Here is a 12,093-nt window from a genome sequence, read left to right on the forward strand (position 1 = left end):
GCGAGTAACAATGATTTCCGGCGAGCAGTACACGATCGGACGGCGGAAGAGGATGAAACGCTTCAAAGAGTCAACGATGCACGTACAGTGCATAAAAATTGTCCTTCGAATGTTTAACTATATACTGCGTATCACAACGAATAACGTGTTGATATCTAACAATTATACTTCAGCTTCTGCTAAATCAGTGAAACGATTTGATGAAATAAAATAACACACGTAAAGATAATATAAAATGCTTGAAAGATTAAGCGAATGTAAAAAAGATATTGCCGGTGCAGTCGCCAAAAGATTAAACCGTGAACAGATGGCCAGCGATTAAGCGCACACTTAAGGAAAATCAAGGAGCACGTCTTTGACGACGGCGAGCGGAACGAAAGTGGCAGTCCGGCGAAGGAGATAACACTCTGAGAATAGCGCGGTAAAAATTGTCCGGCCGTTCGATTTCCTCGAGCGCCGCGGCGATTTCTCGGCCGCGGTAGATTGTCGGAGTCCTGTCACGAACGACAGATTAAGCGACCAGTTTAGATTTTCCCTTTTTCGTGCTAGCTCCGCGAGTATACCTGTCCGCCTCTCGTGCGACGATATATATCTGCTCGCGACGCCCTTTAGACACCGCCACCAGGTAGGTCTGCGTCTCGTGTGTCACTGTCGAGAACAGCGATCCGTTCTGCTGTTGTCGCAATAGATTCGCCTCGTGAATCGCGCCGCGCAAAATTAGAAAAGGACTGAGTCTTATACCTACATTCTTGTTATTATAGTTATTATTGCTAGACAATTAAGTATAAAGAAATAAAACATATAATACGAAAAGAGAGAAAAAAGAGAGAAAGTGAAAGGAAAGAGTGAAGCAGAATGAAAGAATAGGCACCGTGATAAGAACGGCAGAGAGGAACGCATTCAGGGAATATACATTCGTATTAAGAGTGCCGTAAAGCCGATTATGGACCCAATCTCTTGGCGATATCTCTCCTGGTACAATTAGCTCTCTCGTAAAGCGACATTAAGATGGGCATAAGGTGGCGCGTGTTAACATACGGCAAGAATCCGCGAGTAGTTCGCAGTTTTCCCCTCGCGCCTGCCTTCCTAACTCGCCGCGAGTCGTCGTACGTGTATTACGCGCGAGGCGGATCAGTCGCCGACTTCGTGGAAGCGCTTTTTAACTGCGGCTATTACATCTTCTAATTGCCGGCCATTTAAGTACCGCTGCGAAACAGATACCACGATACCGGGAGACCGCGAGTAAAGAGCGCGAGATTCGAGGAGCTTAGCGCCGGCCTGTGAATCGACGACGGCACTCGAGCGCAATCGTAACACTCAACAATTATAGACGCGGCAGATCGCACTGACAAGCGATTTAGAGAATTTTAGCCGTGATACTAAAAGCCTGATCTATAAATCCTATATTCCAGATCGCATATTAATATGTCGCATTGAATTACTTTGGCCACGTGATTGAAACGAGATTATAAAAAAATCATCGAACCAATTGGACGATCATTTCGCAATCGAATATCCACTGAAAAACCACGATTTTTTTTATATTAATATAAATTAAAAAATAAGCTTTAATTTTCACTGTGTTGCCCCACTTATCAAATACGTATATATAGATCTTATTCTTATTCTTTTCATTATATTCTTAAATTAAGTTGTAGCTTGCTTTCCTTAAATATTCATTGCGCTATCAATCACAAAAATGTTTGTGTTTGTAACGAGTGTGTATGATGTGCAAATGACTGAATGTATTAAGTTCGGATTCGAGGGTTTGCTAAGTCCAAATGACGGATCAGTCATATCTGCGAAAAAAACCGCGAATTATTTCTCTTGCGTCAACCTGGCACCCATCCGGCGCTGGTCGACGCAACGCTGAAACATGGTTCAGGAAGGAAACCGCGAACCGCGCTTCAGCACACCGCGGCGATCGGCCGATCGTATAAAGCGGCGATTTACGATCGGTATGGGCAGACACGATATAAGGGAAGAACTCTGCGTATGTATGTGGGCCAAACCGCGCGGCGACCGTCGGGCTCTACGCCCGGTTTACGAGCCAATAAATCGCGATCTATGAAAGGATCTGTCGATCCGACAACGTTCTACGCCGCCGCTTTGTCGACAACCGGCGCTTCGAATTATTGCTAAATTCGCAATTTCCAGAATGTCATCCTTGTCCGCTGTAAATGAAATCTTTGCTCGTAAGAAGTAGTAATTTTTTTGCTACTGCAAAATAAAGAAAATATGGAGCTGGAGCATTAGCTAATGTCTTTTGAACTATAATAAAATTGATACACTTTTGTTACTTATCTGTCTCTTTGTTTCAAACAAGCTGCAAGTTTTTAAACAAAATATCGTATTGAGACGCAAGATGCTCGAGAGCGGTAATTGAAACGTTTAAGATTCGAATGGTAATGCTGCGACAACGTACGGACGGTATCGGCATCGTGCAAAGGGTTGATACGATCGCGTGAACTAAATAGCGAAGTCCCATGAGCGGCACGAGCAGCCAACCGTTCTCGCATGTGGCCCAGTTCACGCCCGAGCGATCGCATCGCGCTGTTACTACACCAGACGGCGCGCCCTTGGAAGCGATAGTTAGCATTCAGCGGACGCGCGACTTGGTGAGTCGTCTTCGCGGTCGTCGTTGTCGTCGGTCCTGCGCAACCGATGTCCAACCGCGACGCCGACCTCATGTCTACGAACGCGGTCGATCTTTTCAGAACGATCGCGTTACGCAAACGGAAAGAGACCGATTGGTGCAATCCTCACGAATTCGTCGAAGAGAAGAGAGTTACCCGTTGCGACTGACTAACCGCGATGAGCAGAGGAAACGCAGCCAAGTGCGACGCGTGCGAGAGGACGCACGTGTTGTCCTACAATGAATATATACATATGTAATTTACCTATGCTGTCTTTGGAAACTCGGACGAAAGGGTTGCAGCCGGCTACCGTTACCGCGCGGGTCAATGAGGATTAACGAGAGCCCATCGCAAGTGTCGGACGTTCCGCAGATGTTTCGTCTCTTAGCTGTCACGGAATCATATATAGAAACATAGTAAACTTAATCGAACGCTTCCGTTTCTTTGACTTGTCGCTGATTTTTATCGCTGTCCTTAATCGAGCTTGTTTAATACTTGTCGTTCTTTGCATATTATTAATACATGTGCGAGATATTCGGGATGGTATATAGCAAATAAGAACATTTTCTATCGTTCACTAAAAAAGCGCCTGTCACTCTACTTCATCGCAAACGGAAACTATTATAGCATCGTTTGCTCGAAACTTAACAGTACATATTCTATTACTTTCACGTTAGAAGACTACCGTTTCCATATCTATTGCCACGTAGTATCGTCTTTAGGTATTGCTGATATTAAACATGATCGCGTTTTATGCTAGAGCAAACGCGAATTGCGATTCCAATAACGAAAGTATATTAATGGAGCAGGATTGAAAATATGATTATGTACGTTATTATTCTAGCTTTCTCCAGTTTTTTTAGCAGACACCTGCATCACTATATTTTTTCAATAAACATGTCCAAAATATATGTTCGCAAAAAAATTTTAAATATACACACAATTAAATTAATTATAGTTTTCGTATCTGAATTAACTCTATTAATATTAATAGGAAGAAAATTGGCACCAACATTTAAGTAGAACGCCGTTTAAATGAGTGACAGCGTGCTTTAATTCGCAAGATAATCCGAAAGGAATAGAATTACATTAGTAACTATGGTAGGATAACTTCGCCTGAGATGCATAATAGACCGAAGAAATAATTCTCGAGTTTGCGGCGATCCATTTCGCAGAGTTTCCAGCTGTCTCCGCGAGTCGTATACCTCTTCTCGCGCGTTCTTCTCTCTCTCCCCGAGAGAAGTCTTATCTCTTCTCCTGGGAAGCGGATCTGGTCGAGTATAGCCGCGCACGCATCTCGCGTCGTTCTTTTTTCTCTCCCGAAGGCAAACGCGAATCGTCCTCGTGCATCAATCCGTACTCGTCTATCCCGAGTAGAGACCGAGTGTGCTCGAGCGCTTCCTCTTCTCTTGAATTGAGGCGGATTCTAATGTAAGCAAATAGCTTCCGAGGACAAATCCCCGCGACCATATCGGCGCGCCGTAAAAATTTCTAACATACGATCTTGCCGTTCTCAACACTGACCGTAAAGCGTAGGTAAAGCGAATACAGAACGACCCGCCGCGCCGTGGACACACAATTCTCTCTGGGCTAACATCGTACCATGAGTCAGTTTTTAAGCATTTTGATTGTTCCGAAGTATTATTTTACGACGTTCAAAGCTTTATTTCAACTTGCTTTATTTGTCGTTGCTATAAATTACAATAATTTTGTTCTTCTATTTTATACGTTCCATGAAATTCCATTTCGCGAGCTGTTCTGTTTCGTAGGGCTAACAAGAGAGACTGAATTTTATAACAAATAAAGAAAGATATACCTATAGTATATATCGTTTGAGAGTAAGTTTGGTAACAAAATATCCACCAAATATCGTATAAATTATTAGATATGTCAAACGCAACGAAATGTACCGCTATAGCGCTGCGCGTCAGCGGTGAAACGTGCAGTGCTACGGAATACTTTCGGTCTCCCGAGAGAGTACCGGTTTATTAAATTTTATCGCGGCGCGTGCTTATACTCTTCGGAGAAACAGACTTTCAAAATCCGCGAGAGAAAATCAGCATACAATAACCGGCGCCCATTGTTTCTGTAGTTAGGAACTGTCGTTGCGTACCTATCTGCAATTCAATCGGTGCAATACCGTAGGACGTGGAAGCGTTCTGTGTCGCACGTGATAAACTGAACTGCCCCGAGAATGTGTAATACGTCCGAAACGTGATTTCTAAGATAATCGCGATTACGAAACACAACCCGCTGGAATAGCGCGCCGGTAATAATTTGCTACAATTTTAACTGGGCAGTTTCTTATATATATTTATGTCTACGTTTTTCATAATATTTCAACATATCACGCGTATCGTACATTATACACGTTATACGAATAAAAATGACGCGGATGTTTAAATCGGATGACGCAGGAAATAGAAGCTTTGACGTTACTAATTGACCAAGATATCTTTCACCTTAACATTCCTGTGTCAAGACGCCAATGATCGCGCGAATCATGTTTTTCAATCGACCAAAGACAGGATACTCATTAATGCGCATTTGCATCGTTGATTTTGATTCGCGGAAATATCAGTGCCTCATTAAACCAACCATCGACCATTTATCAATAGCGACGCACGCTATAAGACTGGTCTCTCGATTAGAAATCACTCGAAACGAAAACGAGAGTGCTCTACGCTTGGAATAAGTATGCGGAGCACACGAGGCTCAAGGTCCATGCCACCGAGTGACGTCAGTCTGTCTCCGTCCATCTTCGTCTTATTCGTTTCCACGATCTCGTTTCGTCAGATTTATTGGTGTCGCGCCAAAGAACACCGAATGACCGCCGTTTTCGAACTTCGTAGCAATCACAGAAATTCATTATAAATGCATTTGATTGATCATATTTCTATATTACTACGGGAAATACATAAGAATGATAATTGTTGTCGCTACCGCCTTTATTAATTATATTTATTGCTATATAACAAAACATTTAAATTTAAATAAACGTGCACTTCAACGACTTGAGAAATGAGTAACGATGCCTCTAGGCGATATCTGTTTTCGAGTTTTAATCCGGTGAGAAAAATAGTTATTCCCGATTATTACGCAGTGTTCCAGGTAAAACAAACGTCATATTATGAAGTGTTTGAATTTCCTTACGTTGCGTTACGCTTTGCAGGTGCATTTCATTAGCGGATACGAGCAAATTGGACTTATCTCAAAAGCATCGGATGGGATTCCGCGATGTTTAATGAAGCGAATCGTAATTTACGTACATGTTTGACGCGGTGCGCCTCGACATAATCGCGAGAATACACAATTACTCCGTAATGAATGCGGATCTGCTATGAACAACGAACGATTAAAAATAGCTAGACGGATCCAGTTACGTTTTTATTTTACGCGGAACGCGTAAGCGCCAACGCTCTTTCCTCGACTCACGCGAGCTCTATCCGGAATCCGTGGCGAAACAAATTGCAGAATAATCTAGGAATAGGAAAAAAATCATTAAAGTCCCATTTATAGCACGTCACAGCGGAAACACCGTCGTGACTATGTAATCGATTATTATTAGCGCGGCCAGTTGGTGCGTGGTGCCACGTAGTGCCAGGACGCGAAATCCAGATCGTTGCGGATTACGGCACCACGTCGTCCTCATCTGAGAAAGCCCAGCGCGAGCGAAGAAACGCGGGGGCAAAGGATGACCGGATGCGAAGAAGGAGGATGACGCGCGCGAATACGGTTTGCGCGGTCGTCCGCGACACAGGCATCGCGCCAGCGTGTATCAGGGTCACTCGCCGATACGCACATTCATGTGTTAATATCGTGTTCATTCGAGATGTTAACGAGTTATTTCGAGTCACGCGCGGCGAAATTGACGATGACTGTTCGTACATTGGCGATCGATTATGCATTTTCTTTCGTGATTGCTGCTTGCATAGATCACAAATTTTGAGAGAAAAACTGTTGGAATTAATTAATAGAATTTAAGTTTCGCATATCGAATTCATACATATATTTGAATTAATTAATCAAAATTGGATATTATTTCGTTACATTAACGATGCGGTTGAGACCAGTGGGCCTATTCTGTAACTCTTAACGACAGTTTCGTTATCGTTATATTGTCGTTGCGCAGCTTTTTTATGTACATAATATCTGCGCAACATACAAGTATAACAATAACGAAACTGTCGTTAAGAGTTATTACAGAATAGGCCCACAGTGTTCTAACTATTTGATAAAATATAATAATATTAATACATATGACTATATATGTGACAATGAATACTCCAATTTGTCAAGACGGAACGATCGACTCCGTCGAGGATCTGTCGATCGCGTCTCGGCTGATTCGCTCCATCGATCGCCGGAGTAGCCGGCGACACTCGCGATTACAGCGTAACTGTACGCCGCGCGCACAGTTGGCTCGCAGCTAGCGTAATCGCACGACGCGACCACCGCCGAGTCTGGCAGCCGTGTCCCTAGTCTACCGCGACTTCGCGAACTTTTCTCTCTCCTCCTGCTCCGTCTCGCTTCCTCGTCCGTGTCGGCGCGACCCGCTCCGGCACACGGCACACGGTGAAGCACCTGCTGTGCCGTGAGGCACTCCACCAACGCGCCTTTCTCCGTCGCACCGGCGGCAACGTAACGCAACGTCTTATCCTCGTCGCTCCGACGCGGCGCATCTAAGTCTCTTTCGGTCCATTTCTTCCCGGCCACGCTTCTCGCCGCGCTCCGCGCAGTGACCCAGCGAACGCGCGCCTGTCCTTCTCCCTCGCCCGTCACCTCCGCCACCGCCGCCGCCGCCGCCGTCGTCGTCTCCCCCCCGGTGCCATTATGTATATTCCCGCTCGTCCCGTCTCGCTTGTTCGCTCGCGCCTATCAACAATCTATATTAAGGACGTGGGAATGTGAAATGGCCTGTCCAGCTATGCCAGCGATGCTATTGGAGTCGCGGTGTGGCCGTGTCGACTGTCTCGACTCTCTGATTCCTCTCCGCACATCCTCCCTCTCTGTCCCCCATCGCCGCGCATATAACCACGCATCTAACCTTCCCCTCCTCCCCCCCCTCCCTCCCCATAACGCGCGTTCGTGCTGTGACCTCAGATTCGTGCACGACGGATGCTGCACGCCGAAACCCGTGCGATATGTACCACGGACTTTCTCGGCGTAAAACGTTTATGAGAAATTCAATAACGCCATAAGCCTGCATTTCTTTCTCCAAAAGTAATTTTCGTCTTTTTCTCCCGCGGGTCGTTCACGTTCATAGGAGAATAATCGTCCCTTTAGGAAATAGCGTGCGACTATTGCCGCGCTCGGCGTCACGTTACGTTTTCGCGTAGCATAGCGTGGGACTAAATGTTTGTTTGACGATATTTTATATGACAAGAGAAACTAATACACATTTTATAAAATTGCCATAGTAAAACTGAAATTGCTCAAATGTTATTGAAGTCATAAAATCCTTAATCTATATAACGATATTCATCAGAGATATTCAATGTCTCGCTGTGAACGCTGACATACACGACAATCGACATCAACACAGAATATTGATCCTCTATATACCATGTATACGAATATGAAACTTTAATAATGTGAAATCTTGATATTTTCATAAAATCATAAAATAGCGATATTCTATTGCTTTCTTCGAAATTACAATAATGTAAGTAAAATTAAAATTAATAATTTTAATTGTAAGCACAAGCAAACATAAAAACAAAACTGTTAAAGCTCTTTAGATACGACAGCAAATAAATTTCTTAGTAGGTCGCGATCAGTTCAATGAAAATTATTGCAGCTTGGAGTAAGTATATTTCCTCGTTGTCAATTGCGACAATGTATCGATCTACAACTCGTCGCGTTGTTAAAGCGAAAATTATATATTTGACGTCTTACTTAGCTCGTCGCGAAGAAATCCATGATGTCGTGTGAATAATGGTTGTGCTAAACACGCACGTAAGTCATTTGCAGAATTGTCAAGATGATAGAATCGCGATGAAGACCCACAAGATCGACTTTCTGTCGATTTTGTGGGAAACCGAATCTCCGGAACGTCGATCCGTTCAAATCGCGCCGATTCGGACCATTCGCGTTCCCCATTTGGTAACAAAAAATGCGAAGTTTCGATCGATTCTCCTCACGCACGAGAAACTATCGCGGTTCTCCCTCGAGATAAATTAACATCACGCCGCTGATCGACTTGCCGAATGTCATACCGATAACATTTTTATCACTGCCCGCCGAGAAAACAACATTTCTGATGCCTCCCTGTGCTTTATACGCATTTCAATTCTCTTCGTTTTACGAACGCTAATAACAAGATTGCTCTTAACCGTTTCTAATATTTAATACAATGTAATTTTTGGCATCGCGTACTTGTTACTTTTATATAAACAACTATTTACAAAAATAATTTACTACTAAAATATCGATCGGGTCGATTTGGATTCAAAGATGCGTTTGCTTTCTACAAGCCATTTTACATTTCTTTTCACGATCACGGACGATGATGATGATTTCTCCACGTCGCTTTATGGCGTTACAAATCGATCCAAGATTCCGGGCATACCGGCTGATTTGAGATAATCCTAGCTTCCCTTGACGGATTTGTCGCACGCGCCCGTAAATGGCGCGTGTTTCAGCCGCTATGCGTTCTACACGCGGACGAGAGCTGGTTTTACCGCTGCCGCCGTTGTTGCTGTTGCCGTCGTATTACGGCTCGTCGTCGCCCGCTGTTCCCGGTGTCGGGCTCCGTATGCGTGCACGTCCAATGACCGGGCGAAGAATTGTGCAAAAACTTGAAAAACCGAGTGAACACGCGCTCGCATGCACGGCGTTACGCAATCCTGCGAATATCCCGTTGTCCCCCTTCATCGAGAATTGTCCGACTCTCCGTACGCAGCTGACCGAGTGAACACATGGACGACTGGACCAGGATCCGGCGACGCAATCGCTATCCGCGAAAAACAAAGTCATCCGCGGCGCTTTAAGAACGTCGCCACTTTTCCCAGTCCCGAGGCAATCCGTAAAACCCGATATGGCAGAAGCGCGACACCGGATCAATTACATCGCATGGACGACTTTGAGCGATTCGATCGAACATGCAATGTCCGTGATACACGTAAATCGATACGTAAATCATACCGAATACCGTCACGTTGCGAAACGTACGCGTCTCTGGCGCGCGATTTTTATCACTCACGGGGCCCGATGGAGTGTGAACTTTTTTTTAAGGAACTATGCCTTGGAATTAAACATTCTCAAATCTATTCAGTCGCGAATGCGACAAATCTTACTGCAATAAATAATATATATGAGGATGATGTATTTTGCTCATCCATTATCATAAATCGAAAAGAAACATACGCAGAAGGTTGATCTATTTTTGGAATGTTTAAATTTGCACCCGGCACACATTGCGCGATTCTAATGGCCGGAAAGAATTAAATATATGCGAAGGATATGTTCCTATATGACCGATAAATCGTCTGAGAAACGGAAGCGCCATTTGGCGTCGGTATACTGATGGCGCACATATACACATATATTGGAGTTCTGCGCACAGAACGGCATCGTAATCTCTTTCACGCAGTCGTGGCGACGACTGAAGATCATCTGGTGTACGTGGAGTGCTATTTCCAACACATTCGGATCGTCACAATTCAAGATTGCCGGCAGAAGATTGCATTATCGTTTAACGCCTCGTTCAATGCGCATTTCGGACGTATGCGCGTTTCGCGGGGATTATGAGCCGTCATCTGTCGCTTGTCGATCTACGATTTCTATCCGTCGAATCACGATCTTTCCCTAATGTAGCATAATCAATGGATTTAACGTATGTAATTGCTATAGTTACTTTGGAAAACAATGTGATTTGATTTAAAATTCGAAATCGGTAAATACGGCTTCCTGGAAAGAATGATCGCAATCACGGGCTTGGACTCATTGATTTACACGATGCCGATAATTATGACATTTATATGGTGATTTCTGAGCGTAACCGAGCGAAAAAACGTGTGATCCATTAATCCTTGAAATTATTGATACTTCGTATATATAATGAACAAGTTTCTCTACAAGTTTCTGCACTCGAGTATAATCGTCATGTTACTCTGGATGACTCACAACGATGACATCGTTGCGATGATCATCCGGAAGTCGATCACCAGCGAGTCGTCAAGTACTACCGAACTCGACCGAGTCGTGGGCCGTGAATTTGGCCACTGTGACCACTTTAGCGAACGATTCGTTACTCCCGAACGAGATGTGTACCGCTACGCGCGAACTTTCAAGATTTCGGCCCGTTACCAGCCCGCCCACGTGGCTCTTCGGTCAGGTGCGGAGCGCAGAATCCATGTCCTTCGGCAGCCTCTACGACGATACGACACGAAATTTTTTTACATTTTACCTTCCGCATCTTGTTCCGTAACACGCGTGCGTTATGCGCTAAATCGATCGTGACGCAATATCGTATAATAACGGGAGAAGCGTGGGAACGCGGATAGATACGCGAGATTGCCTCCTGTGATCTCGTAACATATGCGATAACTATACACTTTAACAAGGCACGATCGTGCTCAATCTTAAAGAAGAATCAGTTTGATACTAATGGCTAAAAACGAAATCTATTTATATATGTTGGGACATCTCAAAATGACTTTGGTAAAATATATTATACATATATATAATTATTTCGATCAAGTAAATTGTGGGCAGGTAAATGTATTTTTTCGAATTTAATATTGATTAACTTAATTTGCAATACGACTCATTTCGTAAACGCAAATCTTTACTAAATTAATTAATGTAATTCATCGTTTTATTTGCTTTCTTTTTTTTTTTAAACAAAGTATATCTTGAGAACGGTATATTCTTAGATCGATCAGAAAATTCCCCTGAATACGGAAGCCTAATCGAACGATATACAACCGACGTATCGACCGCGGACGTTGCGCGCTCGCATTGTGGCATCTCTCGAAATTTCCGGAGGGTGCGAGCGGCGAAAGACTGCAAAGCTGCGTCGTAAATTAGTACTCGATGACCGTGCGAGCGAGACCGCGCGCACCTTTCGAAGCAACGGGTCTTCTTGAGGCAGTTTTATCGTCGGCCGACAGGCGTTTAACTTTACGAGCGGCCCCGCCACGTATATACCCTATCTCCTCCTCCTCCTCCTTCTCCTCCTCGTCTTTTCGCTTTCTTTCTCCATCTCCTTCCGCTCCCTTCACCCTTTGCTCGTTCTCTTGCGTGCTGTGCTCTTCGTCACTCTGCCCTTTTCTTTCTTTCTCGCGCGCGCCTCTCTTCTAGGTACAGGCATGCTAATTCACGTGACGCGCGTAACATTAAACCCTGACGTTTAATCCGGTAGAAACGCGCGTGGCTTACACACGGGCACCGACCATCGACCCTTTATATGGTTCGGTCGTATGGAGGTTTCTCTCTCGTGGACGTATCTGGT

At 44.3% G+C, this 12,093-nt stretch overlaps 1 protein-coding gene and 1 long non-coding RNA gene across 3 annotated transcripts in view; one reads left to right on the forward strand and one right to left on the reverse strand.

Moving 5' to 3' along the window:
- The window catches only part of LOC143903406 (uncharacterized), a 274,617-nt gene that overhangs the window by 237,797 nt on the left and 24,727 nt on the right, over window positions 1-12,093 (reverse strand). The gene's annotated exons all lie outside the window — the stretch shown is intronic.
- Window positions 1-12,093, forward strand: part of LOC143903369 (uncharacterized) — a 31,306-nt gene that overhangs the window by 15,315 nt on the left and 3,898 nt on the right. The window lies entirely within an intron of this gene.

Source organism: Temnothorax americanus, unplaced genomic scaffold (genome assembly GCF_048541705.1).
Source record: "Temnothorax americanus isolate GAGA-0224 unplaced genomic scaffold, ASM4854170v1 Scaffold46, whole genome shotgun sequence".
Taxonomy (NCBI): domain Eukaryota; kingdom Metazoa; phylum Arthropoda; class Insecta; order Hymenoptera; family Formicidae; genus Temnothorax; species Temnothorax americanus.